Raw genomic sequence first — 9,870 nt, 5'->3', positions numbered from 1 at the left:
ACAATACAGGCAAGCATACTGTTGGAAGTCCCACATCGACTAGAGATAAGGCCAAATTATAATATATAAGTGAGGTGCAAACCTCACCTTACAAGCCGGTTTTGTAGGGTTGAGTTAGGCCTAAAACCCACTTCTAACATGGTATCAGAGTCATGGTTAAAGCCTATCCTAGCGAGTTCTAAGTGGGCATTTCTCTTTCTATTCCACCCGTTGTCGGGCCGCTATTGGACCTCCCAATTTCTACTATCATGCACGAGATGTCTATACCGCGGCGTGAAGGGGGTGTGTTGGAAGTCCCACATCAACTAGAGATAAGGCCAAATTATAATATATAAGTGAGGTGCAAACCTCACCTTACAAGCCGATTTTGTAGGGTTGAGTTAGGCCTAAAACCCACTTCTAACACATACCATGGGTTCAAACACAAAACCATTTGACTAAAATGAAACAACCCCATCCGATTCGATCCATGTGTTTCATTATATATGAAATTTAAGTATAAAATCTTAGTCTGAACCCATGGGGGACTAAGTGGTAACAGTAACATACTCTTCAATATATTTAAATCTTCTTCCTACACAATTTCCTCACGCACAAAAAATAGGGATAATAAGCTCAAATTAAAAGGAAAAAGCTTTCCTTCATCGTAGGTCTAAATGATTTTTTTTTTCAAAAGGGAAAATAGAAGAAGCAATTTTCATCATAAAATTGGTTGAGTTAAAATTAGAACTGTATAATGTGCGCTCATGATAACATATTATCAGGGGAAAAGAATAAAGAGGTATGAGCGGTATATATATACCTCGTAATCAAGGGTGCAATCTTGGCCAATACCAGACCTAATCTGCCACTGCTCATCATCTAATCACGGGTTTAGAGGGTCCATGTGGTGCTTCTTCTTCGTCATTGTCATCCTCTTCAAGATCGTCGAAGTCCTCCGGCAGAACCCACAAACTCGAAAAAGGGTAGGGTTGGGGTTAGAGGGTTCGCGCCCCTCACTCAACCCCTTTTGCAGCTTCAATCCTGTAGTTTGATACATTAAATCTGCATTTTTGGAAAGGAAGAACGAAATTCTCTTCGCATTTTTCTCAGCCTCTCGAAACCTAGCTTCGAAGGTTTTCAACTTGGGGTGAAATTTTTTATTAAAAGAAAAATATGTGCGGTTTTAGTTAACCATACTAAAACTATGTAAAGTTCAATTTCTTTTAACTGTACTATAAAATAGTTTAATTAGTTTTTAGTTAAAACAAGTTTAGTATTTTTAAGTATAATATAGTATGGTTAATTGTAGTTACAGTACAGTTCATTGAACTATGCCCAGCCTTACCTATACCTCTTCATCAGATCCTCATGTAAAAGAGCATTATTTACATCTAGTTGATGTAAATACCAATGTTTGAAAGTTGCTAAAGCCAGAACCAATATTACTGTTGTGAATTTGACAACACGAGAAAAAGTCTCAAAGTAATTTAACCATTTTCTTTGTGTGTAGCCTTTGGTTACTAACCTTGCAATTTATCGTTCAGTACTCCCATCAGCATGCCTCTTTATTTTGTATACCCATTTACATCCGATAGGTTGCTTTCCATAAGGTAGATTAGTCAAAACCCAAGTTTTTGTATTTTTTAAATTTGTAATTTTTGATCCATGGCATTTCTCCAACAATCATGTTTGATGGCTTGGTTATAGGTTTTAGGTTCATTGACTTGGAAAAAATTAAGGAATATGATTTATGAATAGATGATAATGCATCATATGAGAGATATGAAGAGATAGGATATAAGGTACCCATGGATGACTGAGTGGCGGAAGAAGTAGATAACATGTTGCAATGATAGTCCTACAGATAAGATGGTTTATGTTTTGGTCTGGTTGATTTCCTTTGTGGAGTAGTAGTGGCAGGTTCAACAGAAATAGGTTGAGAAGAAAAAATAAAAGGGTTTGAAACAATAGAAGGAGGAGATATAGGTGGTAAAGAGGGTTGATCAATAGCTTATGAGAAAAGAGGTGATGGAGAGGAAATTATTTTGGTGACAAAATCTAAGGAATTTGAATTTTGTGTATCAGTAGGTGAGTGTTTGTCACTAGTAAGAAAAGAAAATATGTTTTCATAAAATACTACATTTCTTGATAGAAAAGTTTTGCTTGAGTTGAAATCTAACAAAAGGTAGCCTTTCACTCATTTTTTAAAACCAAGTAAAACACATTATCTTGCACGAGGAAGAGATTTTGTTCTATGAGCTTGAAGAGTTGAAGCATAGCAAAGTGATCCAAAAACTCGTAAGTAAGTAATGTAAGGTTTAAGATTGTGTAACAGTTGAGATGGAGAAAAATATGCCAAAATTTTGGAAGGTAAAATATTAATGAGTTGCACAGTATAACGAACAACAAATGACCGGAAAATTATGGGCAAATGGGATCGAAACATTAAAGATCTAGTAACTTTGAGAATGTGTTGATGTTTTCTCTCAATAACTCCATTTTGTTGAGGTGTTTCAACACAAGATTTGTATCCCTTTTTGTCTATAAAAATCTGCCATTGCAAAATATTTACCATTATCTGATCTAACAACTTATACGTCAATGCCAAATTGAGTTTTGTTATAAGAAACAAAGCCAATAAGTTGTGATCTTGTATCAGACTTATTGTCCATCAATTTAATCCATGTGAATCTAGACATATCCACTATAGTTAAGAAATATTTGAAACCATCAATAGAAGAAGTACAATAGGGACCCCAAATAGCAACATGAATTAAATCAAAAGGAGCTTTTGAAATAGTAGTACTTAATTGAAAAGGCAATTTTCTTTGCTTAGAATAGTGACAAGTATCACAATGAGTGTATTTTGTATCAGGAAAAGTGGCATACATGGTGCGCAATTTGGTATAACAAGAAGAAGAAGGATTCCCTAGTCTAGAGTGCCAAATATCTATACAGTTATGTCTTATTGTAGAACAAGCAATAAAATTCTTAGCAGTAATAAAAGTTGGTGAACCAAGGGGTGTGAATGCAGGAACTATCATGACATACAAGCCATCTTTTTCTTCATCTTTCCCAATTATCTCCAGGGTTGACTTGTCGTGTATTTCACATGAAAATTCAGAAATGGTAATTTTACAAGATAGAGATTTAGTTAACTTTGTGACCGAAATAAGATTGACTGAAAAATTAGGAACAAACAAGACATTATGTAGAGTAAGGTGTGGGCCAAGAGAAATAGTGCCAGAAAAATGAGACAAAGAACTGGATATATGATCAGCAGCACCTGTGTCTAGAATGCATTAGGAATAGATAATACCTTGATCCTAAGAAGAAGTGGAAACATTATGAGAAGTCACTAGACTGGTAGAATGTGTGACTGTGGGATTAGATTGAGGAAGAAGTGCCAATAGACCATGAATTTGCTCTTGAGAAATTCCCATAGTTGAGAAATGTGAGTGCGCATGAGAATTATTAGAAAAAGAAACAACTGCAGAAGCCATTGAATTTCACAACCTCAAATTGAACAAAAATTTCACGACCCAAATCTCCGAAAACTCCTCCAGATTCCTCAAAAATCAATCCAGGGCTACGAGTCATTAAAGCACCCAATTGTTTCTCATTGAAAACTCTAGAAAAAAAGTCAAAACGTAAAACATAACGATGCGAGAGTAATAGAGGGAGTAGCCATAAAAGGATAAGAAATTGTAGGAAAGCTAAGAACGAGAGGAAGAAGATGACGATCTTGGCATTAACAGAATTGGTTATTAGAAAGTGAGTTTTAAGCCTAACTCAACCCTACAAAATCGGCTTGTAAGGTAAGGTTTGCACCTCACTTATATATTATAATTTGGCATTATCTCTAATCGATGAGAGACTTCCAACTAGGGATGGCAAAAAAATTCGTGCCTGCAGATATCCACGGATAAAATCTGAAACGGATACTTATTATCCGCGAATAATTACTACCTGTTACCCGCGGGTAGCGAATATTTTAATACCCGTTTATAATCGGGTCGGGTTCGGGTACTACACTATCCGACCCGCGGATACCCGTTATCCGCTAAAAAAGTTGAATTTATGTTTTAACTTTTATTTACTTATCCATTGAATTTATTTGGATATATTTTTTAAATATTATTTGTATTTTTTTTTTTGCAATTTAATTTGGATTTCATTTAAAAATTTAAAAAATATCCAACGTGCAGGTTGAAAAAATTCCGTGGATTTTTTTTAGGCGAATATCTGGCGGGTAGCGGGTCGGGTATCACACTATCCGACCCGAACCCGACCCGTTGCCATCCGTACTTCCAACACCCCCCTTCACGCCGAGATATAAACATCTTGTGCGTTATAGTAGAAATTGGGTGGTCCAATAGCAGCCCGACAATGGATAGAAACAGAAATGTCCACTTAAAATTCGCTAGGATAAACTCTAATCATAGGTCTGATATCATGTTATAAGAAAAGAAAGGATGAAAAATATGTATCTTATTCAAATAAAGAGATTGTGAACGAAAAATAAATTAAATATAATAAAAGATATTTTATTATATTGTTCACAGGTTACACTTCTATATTCTTACCGACTTCTCTTAAATTATATAAAATAAAAACTTAATCTTGAATTGCTTCCTATGAAAAAAAAAAATCATTAAAAGCAATATATTGTTTATATAAAAAAAATACACCAACTGTTAAATTAAAGATTTTTTTTTATTGTAGAAGTCACACATTAGTTTATATGGTGGCGACATAATTATTTTTTTATCTTTATTGTTATTTAAATATTTTTTTTAGTGTTTTACAAACCCTAAAATTATTTTTTATAGAAATTAAATAATTAATTTATTAATAATAATAAAGAATCTCTTGAAGTTATAATACTATTTTAATTAAGTTGATTATACTTTCTTTTCAATTATTATTATTATTATTATTATATATATATATATATATATATAATTCTATTAATGAATATTGAATTAAGTTGACTAAATTAATAATTTTTTATTGAGAAAAATTTTATTTAATTTATTCTGGTTTTATAAGTTGTTCATATATTATGATGCATATTTTACAAGATCATGAATATTTTATATCTATTTTCTTTTTTTAAGAAATTAACTTATTGATTTTATTTAACAGAAATAATTAAATAATAATAAAACTTTTACAATTACACACAATCGGATCTCATGTTCGGCTATATAAAGGTAACGTAAAACCTAAAGTCTCACACCTCGTTGCCTCCGCTTTCCTCTGTCTTCCCTTTTTTAATCTCATTTTTGTCGAAAGCCTAAAAGCAGAAAGCTCCTCTGTCCAAATGGTAAGTTCTCATAAAATAAGAGCATGTTCTTATTTAATATATTACATCATACTATGTTATTGGTATCTGTTTGAAAAACATGGATCTATTTTATTGTTCTGTGATTTTGCTATCAGGTAAAAAGAGATCCAACAAAACAGCATCAAAAATCAATGGCGGCTGCTAATCAAATAAACATTTTATCTTTCACAGCAAAAACATTACAGTACATCAGGTTAGCATATAAAAACATTACATTTTAAATTTAAAGAAATTTTGAGTATATATTTTTTGATTTTTTGTAATCATATCATAAAATTTTGACATTTTGAGGATTTTATTTTTATTTTTACTATTAGAAGATAACTTGTTCATCCAAAGTCAGATATTGTTATATGATATTAATTTGATTACTTGAATTTCTACAGTATCAGAGCAGGTCTCAGTATCTTTAAGGAGGTATGTATTTTGATTCTTTCAACAAAATTATGCATCTTAATATTTATTTAGATTTATACTAACTTAATCACATGTTTTCATATTCATGCATAAATAAATGAAGGTAGTTCAACCTGAGGCCCTTCAGCTCTACGGAATAAAATGCAAGCTTTATTTTTTTTATTTGTAGGTATGAACAAGGGTAGAATTGAAGAACTAGAGATTATTATTTTTTTATTTGTTGGTATAAATAAGTGTAAAGTGGAAGAGTTAAAGAGTATATTTATTTAGAACTGCTTTTATTTACTATAGGGAATTGGTAGAATTAGGAATGATCCAAGTTTTAAAAATGAGAGTTTTGCCTGTATGTCTCTCTATTATAGTTGGATAGTAATATTTAATTGTATACGCAGATGTTGGAATTCAAAATAGCAATTGAATTATCACAAATAGAGTGCTTATTATCTTTTATTTTTCTTTTGAATACAAGCATATCAACCATATCTTATGTTAAAAAATTTATTATACCAATTTTCAATTTTTAGTTACAATTTTACATTATACTATGGCCCGACAGATTAAGATTTGATAACCTTTGAGTAAACTCTAGAATAGCTTATGGCCCTTGTTGTACTGGTGCGGGCGTTAAATAATTTTTTTTTTAATCTTAATGTAATTTGTGTGGGTTTATCAACACTAAGATGGTAGATTAAAAAAAAGAGTTTATCCTATAACGTATTCAACTTCAACAAAATAAAATAGAGAAAATATTGTATAATGTTATTGTAAATAAGCTATAATTTTTTGTATTACAAATACTTTGAAATGTGTGCCATATGGATATCCTAATGATGTTGTTACATGGAAACCAATGCATGTTGTTAGATCTGACACAGTACAGATGCTACAGCTTTAATGTTTTAAAAGCAAGGTTTTAATGAAAAATGAAAATTTTGAAATAACAGTGGTATAGATTTTAATATAATTTCCTTTAAATTAAATTATTTACAGCCATTGTATCTCAGTGTCCACTTTATCTTTTATGTATAAAAAGTTACAAGACTGTAACGCACAGTGGTGAATTTGAATCTGCAGAAATGGTTAGAAGAATAAAACCAGAAAAAAGAAAGGGAGTTTACAAACACATTAGACTATATAAAAAGACTTAGAAATATATACAATACCAATAATTATTTAAAACGATAATAATAGATTCCAAGAACTAAATTCTCTATATAATCTCTCTTATGAGACAGAATACAGTGAATTGTGTGGCATATGGATATCCAATGAATTTACATATAGAACGTAATACATTTACTTTCTTTACCAAAGACAAACATGAACACATTAATGTAACATTGAGATGCTGAATTAGCTAAATTGTAATATTAGGTTTCTGATAGATGCCTTAACCAAGAAAGAAGGAAGGGAATTAGACCAGCCAAAGTTTTTTCGTTTTCAATAAACTAGTCTGTCTTGGATTTCTTTCACTAACTTCTGACATAGAATGAAGATGCTGTATCTGTGAAAAAAATCCTACTTTATGTTTTTGCCGACTCCATGCATGAGTTCTGCCTTTATGCAGAAGGCTAAGAGCAGCATCACCTTAAAAAAAAGAAAGAAAGTGCTACACAGTTACTTCCATGCACGAGCTTCTCAATATCTAATTTGACATTTATGTGTAAAAGGATAAAATTTCTTACCTCTCATGATTCTCATATTGTAATGTTTTTGCTGTGAAAGATATTTGATTAGCAGCATCGTCCCTTGATTTTGATGCATTGAGATAACATACTTGCACAAATTTCTTGCATTTTTTTCTTACCTGTTTGTAAAATCACAAATATAAAAAATATTAGTTCTGAGTAACATCTCTCTGCAACAGTTTTTTAATACGTAAAGGATGCCTTCGTTTTATGTTTCTATGTTACAATGTATTGATCAATTTTACATCCACATATTAATCATAATGAAAATTGTGTTTGTTTAACTCTATCACGATAAGCAACAAATTACTAATATTATTAACTTAGGAAGATGATAAACACATCTTGAAACTGAACAAAAAATACAATAGAAAATAAAGAAAAAACACATCTTGTCTTTCCATGACCTCCCAAACCATATTGATTGGTGTGTCGTTATATTCTCGAATGAACGCCATGATTTCAAACTGTACATGAGTTTAACATCAATGACAGTAAGAAATGTTAAAGTCATTCATTTTGACTGGATTACGGTAACACAAATCAAGGGTGTATGTTTTATTATCAGAAACTATGAATAAATTTAAAATGGTTTGTTTAAGAATGAAAAACTCATTTTCTGAAAATGAAAGTAAATGATTCAATTTACAATACAAAGAAGTCTACACCCAAAAACAAAAGAAGATTTTTTGGAAGAAAAAAGGAGAAAGATGTGACCAAAATCATTCAGTTTATGTATATTGCAGTTGATAACAGATTTTCTAAGTTTAATCTGATATATAGAAATGTATGAATATAAGGGAAGGGAATCCCAACAAGGGTTTTTGAAAATGAAAGGAAGAAACATTCACAAAAGCAAAAGAAACATAAACTAAAGGCATCATCAGAAATAAATTCACTCGTCTAAGATGAAAGAGCAAACCTCTGACATTGAACTTCAACAAAATCTTTATCTGTAAGATATATTTCTTGGTTTAATGCAATGTTCCATGTATTTATAGCCACACAACACTTTTCAAAACCACAGAGAAATAACAGTGGCATAGATTTTTAAGATAATTTCCTTCAAATTACACTTATTTACAGCTGTTGTATTTGGCTTTTTTTGTATAAAACGTTAGAAAACTATAACGCACAGTACTGAATTTGAATCTCAACATTGCATGGCTGCCATTTGTAAGACAGTGTCTGATGAGATAGCAATGCATTGATGCTTTTGTTGCATCCCAATTTTCACAATAAAACATAAAACTTTACAAACAAATAATAAATCACATCTATAATATTGTTATTATTAATTTAATCAAATATAAACTATTACACGTCATCTTGCCAACAAATAAGAACCGAATACATTGAAATTGTAAGATACATATAAATACATTGTAGCCATATATTGAGTTCTTTGAATGAACATATAAAATTGCCGAAGGCAGCATGTTGCATTATATTTCAGATCGAATCTTGAAGGAGAGTGTGGTCTTAGATGATGTTTCAATCAAATTGCTGTCAGAAGAATTTACATTCTAACTCACCCTCTTAATTGCATTCTAATATTAGTTCTTTAAAGGACATTCATACATTAATCCATTTGAGAGTGTAATATATCATTATTTTAAGTTTTGTTATTCTGGAAACCTATTCTATTCATGCCTACCATCTATTATGTTTATTGATCTTACAATAATTTGAATCGAAACATGTTACAAATGGGTTTTGCTTCTAATTTTGTAAAATATACTACTATAAAAGGATAAACTTTTAAGCATTGGATTAGTAATAATAGATCTTCATCCTCTCTTATAGGATTTTCAAAATTACAAACACAATTCATTAGTCAGGTAAATGGATCAACTAATTATTGATTAAATTCAATTAATAACCAATATATTTAATAATACATGTAACTATGAATAGTAATATATCTAACAAAATCTATAATATTAATATAAAAAAGTATTAAATTGATTAAAATATCATCAAATTTCATTAATGCAAGTAGCTTTAAAGAATAGGTTGCAAGGTCAACAAAACATAAAATAAGAACAAATTACACTCTCAAATTAATTAACACATGCATGTAACTTAATGTACCAACTACACAGAAAAAACTTACTCAATTCACAATATTAAACAAAGTGAGTTTCTCATATATACTAAGCAATGTTAAAAAATAACTTTGGTGAATCATATGATGATAATGCAACTAAGTTGTTATCTCCCCCACAATATTGCATCTCTTCTTATCTATTTCCACAATAACATGAACTGTTTATAAGTACATTAATCAGCTATTTTACTTTTTTTATATATGAATAAATAAGATAATGAAAAATTTGATATACATCAAATATATATGGAATTTTCTTATATGATATTAAGCAGCTAATGAAATATACATTTGATCTTTCACAGCAAAGACATTACATATTA

General features: G+C 30.5%; 2 long non-coding RNA genes across 2 annotated transcripts; one reads left to right on the top strand and one right to left on the bottom strand.

The window, feature by feature from the left end:
- The first annotated feature begins 5,253 nt into the window (after positions 1 to 5,253).
- On the top strand, positions 5,254 to 6,180 carry LOC111240792. Its single transcript, XR_002666359.1, has 4 exons — positions 5,254 to 5,311; positions 5,428 to 5,525; positions 5,719 to 5,749; positions 5,853 to 6,180. It is a non-coding gene; the product is annotated as an uncharacterized LOC111240792 (long non-coding RNA).
- A 740-nt stretch (positions 6,181 to 6,920) lies between these two features.
- Positions 6,921 to 8,469, bottom strand: LOC111240784. Its single transcript, XR_002666353.1, has 3 exons — positions 8,360 to 8,469; positions 7,435 to 7,556; positions 6,921 to 7,336 (listed from the first exon to the last, which is right to left on the bottom strand). It is a non-coding gene; the product is annotated as an uncharacterized LOC111240784 (long non-coding RNA).
- Between the last annotated feature and the right edge of the window lie 1,401 nt (positions 8,470 to 9,870).

Source organism: Vigna radiata, unplaced genomic scaffold (assembly GCF_000741045.1).
Source record: "Vigna radiata var. radiata cultivar VC1973A unplaced genomic scaffold, Vradiata_ver6 scaffold_198, whole genome shotgun sequence".
Taxonomy (NCBI): domain Eukaryota; kingdom Viridiplantae; phylum Streptophyta; class Magnoliopsida; order Fabales; family Fabaceae; genus Vigna; species Vigna radiata.
Note: the sequence above shows the minus strand (reverse complement) of the source record. Positions and strands in the feature narration are given on the sequence as shown.